At 44.0% G+C, this 16,404-nt stretch overlaps 1 long non-coding RNA gene across 1 annotated transcript; it reads left to right on the top strand.

Moving 5' to 3' along the window:
• Positions 1–9,088: 9,088 nt before the first annotated feature.
• On the top strand, positions 9,089–13,322 carry LOC121817560 (uncharacterized). Its single transcript, XR_006057531.2, has 3 exons — positions 9,089–9,189; positions 10,254–11,733; positions 13,211–13,322. It is a non-coding gene; the product is annotated as an uncharacterized LOC121817560 (long non-coding RNA).
• The last annotated feature ends 3,082 nt before the right edge of the window (positions 13,323–16,404 follow it).

Genomic DNA, 16,404 nt, shown 5'->3' with positions numbered 1-16,404 from the left:
TGCCCACTTGTGCTCTTACTCATGACAGGTGACTTAGAAATACAAACAGATCTGTAAGAGCAATTTCTAGGAAGACTGCTTTCAAGGAGCTGATTTAGCTGAGAGATGGTACTCTTTCCTTCTCCATCTACTTCCTAACTGTTGTCTGTATTTTAGCTGTGATGGCTGGAACTCCTGCCGTTGTACTGGACAATAATGTAACATTGGAGATGGATACCACCCAAGCTCTGGCTGGCCGAACTTCAGCTTTGTTTCAGTAGGAGAGAAAAATCAGGCTTATCTTGCTAAAGTTATACTTGTTTTAGTTTTTTGCAATGTGCATCAAAACTTAATCCTGATACTACTATGTGTTTAATATGATATAACCTTATTATATTGTTGGGTTTAGTGAATATGTTTATATTTTACGTTTCTCTAATTTTTATTTGCAAATTGATTCATCAGCCATTATATCTAAATTGTATAAATACAAAATTATGATTATAAGCATGTGTGTCTTTAGATTTTTAATTTTTATACTCTTATCTTCTTTCCTTTCTTCTTTTCTCCATATTTGGACAGCCTGGGGGCATGTCCTCTCTTATAAACTCATCCATATCCATATCTGCAGGCCAAAACAGACCGAGAGCTGTTTGGGGAGAACCAAAGAAGAATGAATACAGGAATATGAATGAAGGGTGGTGGCCCTTGTTACTCATCATGAATGTTCTGAAGTAGGATCATATTCCCCTGTGCTTCTGTGTGCCCACCACCCCCAAGTTTGCCATGAACATGGAAGATACTTTGGTCAGTGGAATTTGAGTAGAGGTGATATCTCACTTCCAAACTGAAGCATTATTTTCTGTTCCACTAGCAGATGGAATGACAGGAGCTGGAGCATCTATGTTAGACCAGAAGTAACTAGCACAGTGGAAGATATGACAAGAAAAAAGTGGACCCTCATCTCTGTGGAGATACCTGCACTAACATTGTATGAAAGAGAGTTGAAATTGTATTGTATTTAAGATAATGCTAGTTAGGGTTTTATTGCAGTCGTTGAAGCTGTAATCTAACCCTCATAATAGAATAACTGACCTTTGTGTTAGCCTTGTTTTGGCATGAGGGTCTGAACGAGACAATATCTGCTGATGAATAATTACAAGTGAGTCAAGTGACAGCCCTGCCCTCTGGGAGCTGTGCTCTAGTGTGGGATTCAGAAACTGAAGCAAGAACAAAGCCACATGGCAGGACAGCTTAAAGATCCTGTACGAACCCTTGGGAGGGGAACCTCAATCAGTCCTGATCTCAGGAGGTTGCTTGAAGCAGGGGCAATCCTCTATCTGTCTCTTCATGTACCAAGTTTCATGTAAAAGTTATTTATTTCAAATTTCTTTCAGAGTGTTTTCCTTTTTGATCCAGTGCTTAAGACCTGGTTTGGGAAGATTGCAAATGCCCCAGGGCAACTAAGCCTGTGGGCCACAACTACTGGGTCTGAGTGCCCTAGAGCCTGTGATCTACATCAAGAGAAGCACAGGATTGAAAGGCCAGTGCACTGAAATTACAGAGTAGCCCCTGCTTGCTGCAAATATAGAAGCCCTGAGCAGCAATGAAGACCTTGTGCAGCCAAATTAAAATAAAAAAAGAAAAGAAAAGAAAAGAAAGAAAGAAAGAAATTCTCCCAGAGAAACCAGTGAGGTTTCAAGAGAAGCAGTACATGAAAAAGGATGAACCCAGTCTTGGTCTGATTTCATACAAGTCATGGAGAGGGAAGCTACAGCCTGTTTCCACAGGGAACTTTGGATATAAGTTGTGCCTCAAATGTGTCCCAACCCAAGGCTAGGGAGCTGGGATTTCACTCTCCCACTGGTGCCTCCCTCTCATCCTTCAACTAACACCCAATTGATGTCTCCAAGCCCTTGTTTTAGATTCTCCAAAGACAAATCAATGGTGCCACTAGAGGCAAAGGACACCAAAGCTCAGGAAAATATAACCTCAGAAAATGTCTAGATTTCTACACCCATTCTGCCATATCCAGCATCATATCTGAAATCCTGAGAGTCTAAAGAACTCCATGGGTCTCTACATGCAACCATTTGAAAAAAAATCAGCTTTTAATCTATATAGGAGTATAGTTCAATTACAGCATTGTATTCGTATTAGTTGTAAGAGAAATTAATTCCCTTTTACACAGACATGCATCCATTCTTTCCTAGATTCTTTTCCTATACAGGATATTACAGACTACTGAGCAGGATTCTTGTGCTGCACAGTAGGTCTTTGTTTATTATTTATTAAATAAAGCACTATACATATATTCATCTCAATCTCTCAATTTATTCCCCTCCCACCTTTTCACTTAGGTAACTATAATTATTTTTTGATGGAGGGAAGTGTCTAGGCACTTTTTGGATCAGGGTCTGTGCTTGTGAGAGTGCAGTGGCCAGGGAAAGCAAGCCTACAGAGACTCATTTGAGATGATGCTAAATGTTGAGAAGGACCTGGCCATGAAAAAGCTGGGAGAAAAACATTCTAGATGTGGGAAATAGCCCTGGCTAAGGACCAAGGTAACCAAGTTTAATAAGTGGCTACCCTTCCACTGCCAATCTTCCTTGCATGCTTGGAACTTGGCCTACATGTCAATGACTATGACCTCATCCCATGTTTCAGTTGTGAGTTAGCAGTAATGAGCCATGTCAGCCTTCCCAAGAAGGGATTACTTGGGGTTATCATGAGGTTGCATACGCTCTGGACTCAGGGACGTGTCCACAAACTGGTTATCACCAGGAGCATCAGGTGCCAGGCGCACCACCGATGCCTCTGACTATTTCCATGTACTTGTTCTCAGGAGTAGAAATGCCAAGGAACTGATAGAGCAAAGAAACAAGTAATGACTCTTGTTTCATCTTGCCCCGTGTGATTCCCACAGCCCTTTGACCACACTGCTCTCTGACTGAAAACTCTTTCCTCTTTTGCTTCCTCAAAAGTGGCTTGTGAATTACATCAGCACCTGACTGTGAAGCCTGGTGGCTGGAACTCAACTCACAGTCAGCTGGGACCCAGAGATGTCCAGCCTTCTCCTGAGTTTCTGTCCTTTTTCTCCAACCAGATTCATAAAGCAAAGTCCCTAAAAAAACATAAGGGTGATCCTAATTCTCTCAAGGCCTTTGAATCTCCAAGGTGTATTTGGAGTATCAAAGAGGGAACACATTTCCTTGCATCCAGGCTAGTTTTAGACCTCAGCCTCCCTCAGCCAGGGCTTCCCTGAGGAAACATAAGACACTTATCTAAGTTACCAGAAGGCTGAGAAGAGAAAGCTTCTCACTGTGAATGCAGGTTCATGTTATCCAGTCACCCAAAGGTCTGTGTTGCCTGAATGAGGAGCAAAAGCTCTGGGGATTCTGAGTTGGGAGTGAGTCAGTCACCACCTGCACGACTGCCTCCTGGGGTCACTACAGCTGGGGCTCCCCCACTGTGCCTAGAACCCAGAAGAAACAGCCTGCAGTATTGCTTTCTTGCTGCTACAAGAAGGCAGGTCTGCTGACAAAATCAGAACCAAACTTGAGGGGCAACAGGAAAGGAACTTCCACTCTGGTGCTTGCAGATATCTGAGAGCTACCCAACAGTGGATGCAATGGAGTTTTCTCTCATCTTTCCCTTCCTGGAAGTCTCCTAGTCTGAGAACCAGAGTTCCTGGATCCCAAGTCTTCACTAATGTACCTGCAGCTTTAGAGCGGGTCATACAACCCAGGGTTCAGTTTCCCACCTCTTGGATGAGGGAGACTGGACTCACTCCAGAACACTTGTTCTAGACTGAAGCTCAGTGCCAATCGATGGGCAAGAGGCTAAGAGGTGCATTTTGCTGAGGAAGCTGAGGCTGCCTCTGGTGGGCAGGGGGCTGTAACTGTCTGATGATGTTCTTGTGTTCTGGGCTCAGGCCTGGGAGTGGTAGACTACTTGGCACACAGCTGCTGTGAGACCAAGGACCTTAGAGGCCTTGCCCCCTGCAACTTACCATCATTTCTGTTCTGTGGGATGAGATATGGTAGTTATAAGTCAGAAGTTACCAATGGGGAAGCTTGTAGATTCCTTAGCAGAAACCCAAAATAGGCTAACGAATCATCTCTCCTAAAAAACTCTGGGAACAAGATATGCCAGGACTCTTAGACAAATTTTGTATTATTTTTAATACTATTTAAAGTGGGTCATCTTGTGGATGACCGGCCATTTTCTCTCTGGCTTGAGATGATACCCATAGTTAGAGTGGAATCCAAGGCCTCCTGGGGGAGGCTGTCCGTCTCCCCGTGACTCAGTAGCAGTGAGTACAGCTCTATCCCCTCCACATCTGGAGCAGTAATTAAAGCAGGAAGGATGCGACCTCCAAGTTTAACAGGAAGACTCAGATTGGTCTGGTCCTCCGGTAGGCACTATTCTTTTCCCAGTGCTTCTTCTTTCCCTCCTGGGTCCTGTGCAAGCTGCCCACCTCCTGGTTATTGGGTTGTGAATTTCTCCTCTCTTCTCTGGCAAATATCTATGCAGTCTCACTTGTGGCTTCCTCTCTATCCAGGCCTTATCCCTCACCTGCAGATAGCAATAAAGAAGGTAAAACCATGGAGGGGTCTGCCCTGATTATTCTTTCTAAAAATGCCTGCATTCCTTCTCCTTCCCGACCCTGTCCTGAATCATCAAGATCTTCAACTAGATGACTCAGTAACTTAGCAGGGGAGTGGTGATGCAGATAGGGTTGGAGGTAAGGTTGTCAGGTATGGGGGGGATGGTTTTCAGATGACAAGAGAAGAGTTGGAGTAAGGAGCATGTGGTCTTCCAACCACTCACTCATCAGGGACCTGCCTGAATCTGCTATCTTGGGCCCCTCAGGGTATCACTAAAACAGAAACATCATTCTATAAACTTCTCACTACAAAACGATTTCAAACATAACAAATATAAGAAAGAAGAGTTTCATGAACCCTATATTTCATCATTCAGCATCAATAACTACAAAACTAACCTCTTAGTCCCACAGGTTGTCATAGACAGGAGATTAAGCAACATCAAAGTGATGGCCAATAGAGTTCCCGGGGAAGGCATTCTTGACTTGAATCAGGTCTTTCTCTTCTTGCTATGTTCTCATTTGTAGTGGGGAAAAGGAAGGAGGAAGAAGGAGAATAAGAGAGAAAAAGAGGGAGAGGATAATGAGGGACTACCATCAAAACCCCATGTCAACCTGGATACCTCCCCAAAGCCCTACTTCCTAATACCATCACATTGGGAGTCGAGGGTGGACACAGTGCAGTCCATAGCAGCTATGCAGATCTGTTTTTAGATCAAGACAGACCTTATTTCATTATCTCTTTTACTCCTTATTCATTTTTCCTTAAGTGTTTTATGGACGAGATGAACATTTCACAAAATATACATAATGAGTATCTGGGATAAAATGATAGGATGTGAAAAAAAATGCTCTTTTGCTCTCAATAAAATTAACATCTAATATCCAGTCCACGTACAAATTTCCCTGATTCTCAAAAAGCAGTTTTCACAGTTTATTGAAAGGAAGTAGTCATATGTTGCACTTGGTTGTTCTCCTTTAAAACTAAATAACGGTTCCTCTCCCAATTTTAATGCCATTTATTTGTTCAGAAACTGGGAGGAAGCAGGGTGGTTTGTCTTACAGAATGTCCCACTATTGGGTTTAGAGCACAGTGGGTCAGGACCAGTACCAGTCCGTGGTCTACTAGGAATCAGACCTCCACAGCAGGAGGTGAGCTGCAGGCCAGTGAGTGAGGCTTCATTTGTATTATAGCTGCTCCCCAACACTCTCTCATCACCCCCAGAAGGGACAGTCTAGCTTGTTTTCCTGGAACTGTTTGCAGTTATATAACATATGCTTAATAGGAAAAGAAATAGCATAAATATTGATGATTATTTTCCTACTCAGTGCTCAGAATGGTGAGTAGGTGCCCTAACAATCTATCACAGTGAAAATTAGATGTTGCCTATTAACATTTGGACATATTTGGCCAGCGTAAAATTCAATATTAAAACACTAAGATCATGGGATCCAGCCCCATCCTTCATGGCAAATAGAAGGAGAAAAGGTGGAAGCACTGACAAATTTCTTCATCTTAGCCTCTAAAACCACTGTGGATGCTGCCTGCAGCCATGAAATCAGAGGATGTTTGCTTCTTGGCAGGAAAGCTACGAGAAACATAAACAGTGTGGTGAGAAGCAGAAACATCATTCTGCCCAACAAACTGGTAGATGTTTGGCCTTTTCATTTGGATTCTTAAACTTTCTCTCCAGTCCCCATTGGTCTTTGAAGTCCTTTAGCTTTCTGGTCCTTCATGTTTCCCAAGATTATTTTGTGCATTTCTTTGCTTGGTCCTGAAATCAGTCATCTCTTTAACAATCCAAGCATCGTCTGATGGGAAATGTATTTAGAAGCTACATGTTAGACCTCAGAATAGTCACTGTCATCAAGTTGTCACTACTTCTAAGCTTTACAGTTATTAGAGGAGGAAGTATGCATTTTCCTTAAAAAATGAAATTAAAATGAATATAATTAGTTGGTACAAACTTATGCTTTCAGTTTAAGATTTAAGACAGCAGGGTCTGAATTAAACTTCTTTATGTTATGTGGGAACCTCTTCTTCTAGCCATTCAAAGGCTTACTTCAACAGAACATTAGTTTTAATTATTGTCCTGCTTTTACCTGTTAAGATGCATATAATTCTGTCACAGTAACAGAAGTTATGAGGAACAATAAGTTGTTGAATATAGTTTCAGATGTCTTTCCTGTTTTTCTTTGGTTTTGTTTTGGATGGGCAGTATTTTTGTTTTTTGTTAGAAGATATTCGACTCTGAATGTAGTCATAATTATGAATTTCAAAGACACTTAAGTAATGTGTTGTTATGGGCAGCTAGTGGATGGAGGAGCCTGGTAGGCTGCAGTCCATGGGGTCGCTAAGAGTCAGGCACGACTTCACTTTCACTTTCACTTTTCACTTTTCACTTTCATGCATTGGAGAAGGAAATGGCAACCCATGCCAGTGTTCTTTCCTGGAGAATCCCAAGGATGGGGGAGCCTGGTGGGCTGATGTCTATGGGGTCGCACAGACTCAGACACTACTAAAGTGACTTAGCAGCAGCAGCAGCAGTCACCAACTTGATGCAATTAGATTTATCAGTCTCTTTGTTCTCAATTTGTTCAGTTCAGTTCAGTCCTTTCAGTCGTGTCCGCCTCTTTGGATCATCCTGGACTGCAGCATGCCAGGCTTCTCTATCCATCACCAACTCCCGAAGCTTACTCAAGCTCATGTCCATCGACTTGGTGATGCTACTGATCCATCTCATCCTGTCTTGCCCTTCTCTTTCTGCCTTCAATCTTTCCTAACCTCAGGGTCTTTTCCAATGAGTCAGTTCTTCACATCATATGGGCAAATAATTGGAGCTTCAGCTTCAGCATCAATCCTTCTAGTGAATATTCAGGACTGATTTTACTTAGCATGGACTGGTTTGATCTCCTTGCAGTCCAAGGGACTCTCAAGAGTCTTCTCCAACACCATAGTTCAAAGTGCATATATGTGTGTCATTTGTTAGGGATATCATATTTCCCTGGTTGGGATTTAACCACCAGAGCTGAATTTAAACAACATGCAAATATGAGGGTTAAGTCACCGTGCCCCATCTAAACACACCTGACAATTGGAGAGGCTCCTGTTGTGCTCAAGGGACAGGCGTGGATAGATGTCTTGCAGGAATAGGCCTTGGGAGTCCTGGATGAGTCGTTAAACCGATTGTCTTTACTTTGGCTGCCACAGTAGTTTTGTCTTCTTTGATTGGGAAGACATTTCAAAATTATTTTTTTTGTATGTTTGGTTTGGCAGACAAAATTTTTCATGAGATAGACTCTACGGGGAAATTATATCAGAAATATATCCATTTATCTTTAGCAGTTAAATTTTCTTGGTTTGTATGTCCCTGATGATCTTTCTTTATAAGTAGGAAGGAAACACACATGTTCAGTGTGCATTCAGTCTCTTTTAAAATCAACCGACATGAATTAAATTCCTCTCTGTCCCCACTGCACTCCCATCTCTAGGAAAGAAATAAATACCTGCAGAGACTCAAGGCTGATTCCAGCCCATCACTGTGGAGATTTCGTTCCCACTGTTTTCGGTGGAAAAAAAAATTAGTTGCTAACATTAAAATCAGTAGATTGTAGATAAATATCCAAACTTCCGATTCTCTTGAAAACATGGTCAATTGGCCTGCTTTCCAGCATGGGTGAAGTGGAGGAAAGGCTGCTCCCAGTGTTAAGACCTGTGCGGCCCAGGATTAAACATGGCCACCTAGTCCTAGTATCATATCTCCTGCCTCCAGGGACCATGACTCTGTGAGAACTAGACTGCTAGCTCTCTTAAGATAAAGACCACTTTTGTCTTCATCAGCTTTGACTTTGAAGGCTTTAATCCAGAACCTAGCACAGAGTTCTTCCTTGTACATTTGTGTGTGATATAAAATTCCTTGTGGATGCATATGGCATTTCTTTCAATGCTGAAACCATGCAATTGAAGTATTGCTCTGCCCTAAATCTTTGATGCAGACAGGCATCATAGGTGCCCCTGATGTCTGCCATTAGACCCACTACCTAAAGCCAGTATGTCCCTGGCCCTAAAGTCTTCGCTTTGCCATTTGATAAGTTATCCTCCTAGCAATCTCCTCTCCAATGAAGATAGCAATGCATATCTCATGAAGTGCCTAGGAAGATGACACAGAACCACGAATGTCGAGCGTGGCCCTTGGTATCCATTTTTATGATGTTCTTAGCCGTTTTTTTTTTTTTTTTTCTTTTCTCCAAGTAGGCAAGGTTTCCCATCTTCTTAGATGTCCATACAGATCAGTTTGATTTTCCAGCCAAACTTCAAGGAAGAGATTACAGTTCAATTCTCTGTATTCTGAGAAGCTTCAAAGTACACTCGCCAAGGACACTGATGAAGGTAAAGATTTTACCAAGACCTTTGTGTTTTTTCAGACCTATTATTGGCCTAAAGGGCTAACCTTGGGCATGTCAGAGCATATATAACTAAGGGCTCCTGGTCACCACTACATGCTAAGAACCTGAACATTCCTGAGTACTTGGAGCCAGGAAAGAAGCGTGAAGTGGCTTGTGCTCCTCAGGCTGGTGGCCTTCTGAGATTGCATAGTCATGTAAGTATGGAGACTGTAAGCCACATCATATTCATTTCTGTGATTTTTCTTTTCATCTGATTATTCTATTCATCAGTTTTAGAAGGGAATGGAATATTTCCCTGACAATCTTAAAGTTCAAACCTTACTTATTGATAAGTACTTTGTAATAGGAACTGTGGGTCCCAAGGGTCTTGATGTCGATTTGCATAGCTGCACAACTCTTGGGGTCCAGTCATGTCATGACCTATTGAAATTGGAACTCCTTGCAATTTTCAGTGCACAGTCAATGCAGATGTAGGTGTGCTCCTGTGGAAGAGCACTTTTCTACCTTTTATTTAGCATGTGTTCTTTGTTCCGTCTCTACTTCAGTGTGTATATGTCTATGTCTGCATCTCTATATCACTATCATTTATCTCTCCATCTCTTTGGAAGGCTCTGAGTGTTTATCTCTCTGTGTTGTTCCTTTTAATTTTTCATTTGACCCATCCTTCCTTCTTGAGCCTCCACATTTTCCTAACTTGTTCCCTATCTCCTGGATTCTTTTTTCAACTATCTCTTCTCTTTCAACTTGAAGAAAGGTTGGGAGAGTTATTTATACACTGTTTTATATATGACAAGCAATGTGACCACAGCCAATTCACAAACTTCTTGTATTTCAATTCCTCCCTTGTAAAAGAGGACAGGAATTCCTCTTCTGCCTCCTTCCCTGAGCTTCTATGAAAAGGATACAGCGGGATGGCAACAGCAGTGCTAATGGCTGTCATTGTTGAGACCTCCTATTTATCAGGCACCTTATATCCACCACTTCACTATCCCCAAAATATTCTATTTGGAGGGTTTGAATCATTACATTCCACCATTTTACTGAAGGGACACTGAGACCTCACATGTTCATATGGCCTACCCAACATTACAGAACAGAATCTTTATTCAAACCTATGTCTTTGCCATGGAATATGAATAAAATTCTGATAATGTGACTCATGAAAATGATTGGAAAATACACAGTGCCATTACAATGACAGTTATACCTTAACACTGACAGTTAATTGTAGCTGTTTCTTTCTTTTCTTTGTCAAAAGCTCGATGAAGGAATACCTCTAACAAAAGTGAAGACCATGAGAAAAACCCTCAGTGAAAAGAACATGCTGAACAATTTCGTGAAGGAACATACTTACAGACTGTCCCAGATTTCTTCTCGTGTCTCAAATATAACTATTCACCCCCGGAGGAACATCATGGATGTGAGTGTTTTGGGAAGATGGTGCTCCACAGCGCCCCCTGGTGCTCTAGCCTAGCACTGGGGTCATCTCGAGGTGAAGGGTGGGATGTTGGGGCTGGGGCTCCAGGAGGTTTCTGCAGGAGGTAGAAACCCTGGGCAACAGAGGCCCCATCCAAAGGAGGAGGCTCTATCATCCTCACCTCTTGATCTTGGTGACTGGGTCCAGAAACTACTAGGTGGCAGGTAAATATCAATTTCTGTGTCAAAGATGTGTCATTAGTTTGATGGAGATAGTTCCTTCTGAGGAGAAGGCAACGGCAACCCACTTCAGTCTTCTTGCCTGGAAAAACCCAAGGATGGAGGAACCTGGTAGGCTGCAGTCCATGGGGTTACTAAGAGTCGGACACGACTGAGCGACTTCACTTTCCCTTTTTACTTTCCTGAATTGGAGAAGGAAATGGCAACCCGCTCCAGTGTTCTTGCCTGAAGAATCCCTAGGACAGGGGAGCCTAGAGCTCCTGTCTGTGGCATTGCACAGAATCGGACATGACTGAAGCGACTTAGCAGCAGCAGCAGCAGATCCTTCTGAACTAAGGGAGTCACTCAGTTACAGACGAAGAGTGAATCATCTCTGATGAAAAGGTAGAACCAACTGCAAAGCGACTGTGAATCCCCAGGCAGAGGAATTCAGTTTCCACAGATGCAAGAACCACAGCAGTGAAAAGTTACGGAACCCGTATTCCGTGTAAGGCCATCAGAATCTATCAAAGTGCTTACTGTTTTTAGATTAGAAAAGGGCTTATTTTGTCTTCAAGGATGCCCATGCTAGCCTGAGAGATAGGCAAAGAGTAAATACATGTCAAATGAAAGGGTCACCTGTGTGGTGTTGATTGGATGTGGTCTGAGTTTGGAGGGAGTGGCTGGGGTAGATCAAGAAGGACCTCCTGGAGAAGAGGGTGCTGCGGCTGGGTTTGAAGACACTACAGAGTTCTCAAATGAAGGCACCAGGACTTCCCTGGGTGTCCAGCCATACTGGAGGCCCAGTGGATATGCCTCTGGGCTTGCCATGAAGGAGGTATCACTTCAAACCCTGGTCAGAGAATCAATATCCTGCATACAATGTAGCACAGGAAAAATATATCACATGCAGACACCACTGTGATCAAAGGCTGTGAGCTGCGCAGTGGTGAGAAAGTGATCTCAAGAGATATGTGACACCCAAAGGGAGGCAGCAGTGTGGGAATAGAGGGTAGCCAGTTCTACACTAACCCACTCCCTTCTTCTCCCTGTAGATGCTGTACATGGGTAACATCACCATTGGAACACCTCAGGAATTCCAGGTTATCTTTGACACAGGCTCATCTGACTTGTGGGTGCCCTCCTTATTTTGCCCCAGTCCAGCCTGTTGGGAGTATAGACACCCCCTACCCAGACCATCTTTCAATTACCCTGATGCCCTGTTTTCCACCCTTAGCACCTGATGACACTCATCTCTTGCAGCTACACAAGTTAGGTTCACACATTAAAAGTCTTCCACCTTCCTGCCTACCCAAAAGACCTTCAGCATCGCCTATCGATCTGGGAGCATAAAGGGATTTCTTGCTTATGACACCGTTCCGGTAATCTGTAAACAGAAGCTGAGTCAGGACTGGCTTTGGAGTGACCTGTGCTTGCAAAACAGATCCAGGACCATCTGGCAGGACCCTTCCTAGCCTAACTCCCATAGATATTGGCTATCTTACGCACAGGATTATGTGTCTGGGGAGACAGTGCCCATGGTGACACATGAGTAAACAGATTAACTAACCCAGAGAGTGGTTTGAGGTGTGGGCTTGCAGCTCCTCTGCCCATGAGCACTTCAAGGTTCATTTTGCTAGGAGTGAGAAGAGGGGAAAAAAGCACCCCCTTTTATATTCACAGACTGTTCCAGGCACTTTCAGGTAATAATTGCTTCAATCTGCAACAACCCCACACAGCATGTGGTCTGATTAGCTCATGAGACATATGAGGAAACTGAGGTACAGACAGCAAGGGCCTTGCTGAGGGCATGCATATGATATGTAGTGGAGCTGGGCTGGCTTTTCAAGAATGCACTTGCTGTGGGATGTTTGGGACATGATAAAACTGATCTGGGCACTCTGGGGGCAGTCAAGGGCTTCAAGTATTCAAAGTGGGAAACTGGAGGCCAGAGATGTCAGAGACCTTGATAAATGAGTTCTCACTCTAGGAGACCTTTGAGAGTCTAATAAAACCTATGACCTGCCTCTCTCCAAAGTACTTGAATAGTTCCCCTCTCTCTCTTTCTCTTTCATACACACTCAAAGAAATGCATACATATCCCCAAAAGTGAATTTCCCAGGCAATAATTTCATAGAACCATGCAAGTAAGATTGGGTTTTGAGCTTCTATCTTCCCTGACAGATGCAGAATCCACAGTTCCTTACATACAGAGAATGCAGTCCATTCCCGTCATTACATCATGCCAAAGAGAAGGCTATCTTGCTCTCGACTCATTTTGTCCACAAGGTGGCACCAATGGGTCATGGCCTGACTCACGGTTGCCCCACCTGGACAGAAGACACAAGGCCAATTTGACTCACTCAGGTGGTGTTTTTTAGAGGGGCACATGTTTTAAAATTCACAGCCTCACACAAATAGAACCCCAATTCCCCTCCAACCTTGTTCTAACTGTCTGAGGTCCACCAAAGACAAAGCCCAGCCTCAATTCTTCTTTGAGGATGTAATGGCAATGCACCCCAGCCCAGTCCTAGCACCACTTCATGTATCTGTAAGTGGGACCACTCTTCTCTCCCACAGATTGGGGACCTTGTAAGCACTGACCAGCCGTTCAGTCTAAGCCTGGCAGAATCCGGGTTTGAGGGTATACCTTTTGATGGCGTCTTGGGCTTGAACTACCCCAACATATCCTTCACTGGAGCCATCCCCATCTTTGACAACCTGAAGAATCAAGGTGCCATTTCTGAGCCTGTTTTTGCCTTCTACTTGAGCAAGTAAGTCGGATCCCTTTCTCCAAATTAGCTGTGAGATGCTTTCAGTGGCATGAAAATTATAGAACACTTGATAATGAAGTATCCTGAGAGATAATCTAACCTAGGATAACTATGGCCCCAGGGCCCTACCTGGCACCACTGCTTGTTTTTATGAATAATGTTTGATTGGAATACATACCTGCTCCTGGGCTCAAGACTAGTAACTTGGTCTAGGGGGCTGAGTGAGGAGGAAGACTAAAGGAAGACAACACAAAAGAAGTTGGAGGGAAAAGCAATAGGATTTTCTTATGAATTTGATAAGGAAGGAAAGAGAAGGATGTTGGATATCTTTCCTTCCTCATTAGCATTCCACTAGGAGCCCAGGACCAGCTACCCACTTTGCAGGAGCCAGTGAAAAATAAAAGTGTGGGACACAAAACAAAATGTGGGATCCCTTGTTCAAGAAACAGTATTCATTTTAAGACAGGGAGAACAGAGGTGGCATCCCTTCTGAGTATGGGACCCTTTAACAGTAGAGGTCACAGGCCAGTGGAGCTAACTCTGGGTGACCTGTACCCACATCCTTAGCACTCTCAGGCTTTGATTTTCCTGAAAAATGACAAGCTGGACGAGGGGAAAGCAAAAACTTTTCAGCACCATGTCATCTGAGGGTTTCTGAGCACACAGGTAGCAGGAGGTCCTGGGCCTCTTCAAAAGATATAGTGGGTGGAGCCCAGCCAGTGATTCAGCTTCTTACCTCCTCTGTGCCACTCATTAGCCAGTAACTGACCTCACTCTGGTTCTCAATCATTCTTAGCCTCAATGTCTGCATCTGTAAATGGAGACTTTATTAGGGCCTTGATGGGTAGACAAGCACAAACCCAAGCTTTCCAACAGTGCTGTTGTTACTGTCCTCCACAGATCTCCCGCTCTTTTCTCTCTACCGATGCAGTGGAAAGGCAGCGTGGTGATTTTTGGAGGGGTGGACAAGCCTACTACCAGGGAGCACTCAACTGAGTACCATTGATCCAAGCGGGAGACTGGCCTGTACACATGGACCGGTAAGCCTCTCCCTCTGAGGGTCAGCCCAACTGATGCTCCACATCTGTACATGGACACAGGCACACACACACAAATGGATTGTCAGACACATAGTGACATAGACATATACACCACCCGCAACGACACAGACAGACACACAGACACATGGAAACACACAAGCAAACACATATAAACAGAGACACATATAAACATGCATAGCTAGTCAGAGACACAAAAGCACAATTAGAGACACATACAAACACATATACAAACAAACACATAAACACATAGATACACAAACAACCCATGGGTTCATAGTCCCCAGGCCTTCTGACCAGGGCTCTGACCAGGGTACTAAACGGGTCCAGAGAGGTCTGTGCAGCTGGGAGAGGGCTGCACCCACTGCCCTGTGAGGTGTGGAGCGTGGTTAGAGGACTCTACAGTGTGCTGAACAGAGGATCAGGGAGGATTACACCAAACTGAACAGAGTTATAAGATGACCAACTGTCCAGGGCTACCTGGGACCAAGGAAGTTCTCAGTACAGAAAAATGTCAGTTTAAAGACAGGGAAATTCCTAGACAAATGGGGAAAACTGGTCTTCTTAGGGAGCAGCTACCCAGCAGTGGAGAGAGGATGGCTGAGTCTAAAGACTTCAAAGCAACTAAAAAAAAAAAGACACCCCATGTACCTGGGCACACAGTGGGGCAGGGGCTAGAACAGAGAATCAGGAATGGGGGATCCAGGAGTGACCTGAGGACAAGAGGCATAATTGACAGGATTCTGTGTGATACCCTCAGACAAAAGCTGACCTCTCCTTTGGAGTTTCTGTGGGCTAGTCATGTATTTCCTGGCCAGGGTGTCAGGGTCTGAGCTCGTTGTAGGAGCAGTGCTGGGAGACACTCTTTCCCAGAGGAGCCCCTCTCTCCCACGACTATGAGAATCTACTGTCCCTGCGAATCTCCTGCTTCATTCCGTGGTTGACCCATGATTTGTTTCCCACTAGATACAGCTCTCTGGATGTTTCTCATTCATTATTTTCACATTCTTCATTCACTCACTAAACAGACAAGCATTGGGCACCCACTGTGTACCAGGCACTTTGGGAAGGCAATGAAAATAAAACTCGCCCTCACATCCAAGAAGGCAGATGCACAAGAAATGATACACAATGCTGTCTAGTGCATTGTGACTTTGGTACACGCTCATGACACACACACATAGTCAATTGTGACTTTCACAATTGACTATGTGTGTGTGTCATTTCTTGTGCATCTGCTTTCTTGGATGTGAAGGCGAAATAGTGAATTGTGACTTTTGTACATGCTAGACATGAGAGGCACTCCACTCCAGTACTCTTGCCTGGAAAATCCCATGGACGGAGGAGCCTGATAGGCTGCAGTCCATGGGGTCGCAAAGAGTTGGGCACGACTGAGTGACGTCACTTTCATTTTTCACTTTCATGCATTGGAGAAAGTAATGGCAACCCACTTCAGTATTCTTGCCTGGAGAATCCCAGGGACGGGGGAGCCTGATGGGCTGCCGTCTATGGGGTCACACAGAGTCAGACACAATTGAAGTAACTTAGCAGCAGCAGCATACATGAGAAAGGGTCAACAGAAAGTGACCAAGACAGGAGACTGATAAACACCAGGGAAAGATTTCCCTGAATCAATGATAATTAAGCTGGAATCTGGAAGAGGAGAAGAAATTTGCTAGTCAAAGGGGAGAGGACTCTTCTAGGAAGGACGACCAGCTTGTGTAAGATACAAAATATCCTGGTGTATTCAAGTACTGCATTCTAGGATGTCAAGGAAGGTGCCATGTGGAGAGCAAAGGAAAAGAGTCAGCACAGAAGATGAAGGGCTGTTTAGGAGACAGTCGGGAAGGGGGCAGCTCTGGGGAGACTCAGAGTGGCCTTGATGCCTGCTTTGTCACACTGTCTCTCAGCAGCTCCATGAAAAGAAAGGTTATTGCTTGTT

This window comes from Ovis aries, chromosome 21 (assembly GCF_016772045.2).
Source record: "Ovis aries strain OAR_USU_Benz2616 breed Rambouillet chromosome 21, ARS-UI_Ramb_v3.0, whole genome shotgun sequence".
Taxonomy (NCBI): Eukaryota; Metazoa; Chordata; class Mammalia; order Artiodactyla; family Bovidae; genus Ovis; species Ovis aries.
The sequence above is the reverse complement of the archived record's forward strand: the minus strand, read 5'-3'. Positions and strand labels throughout refer to the sequence as shown.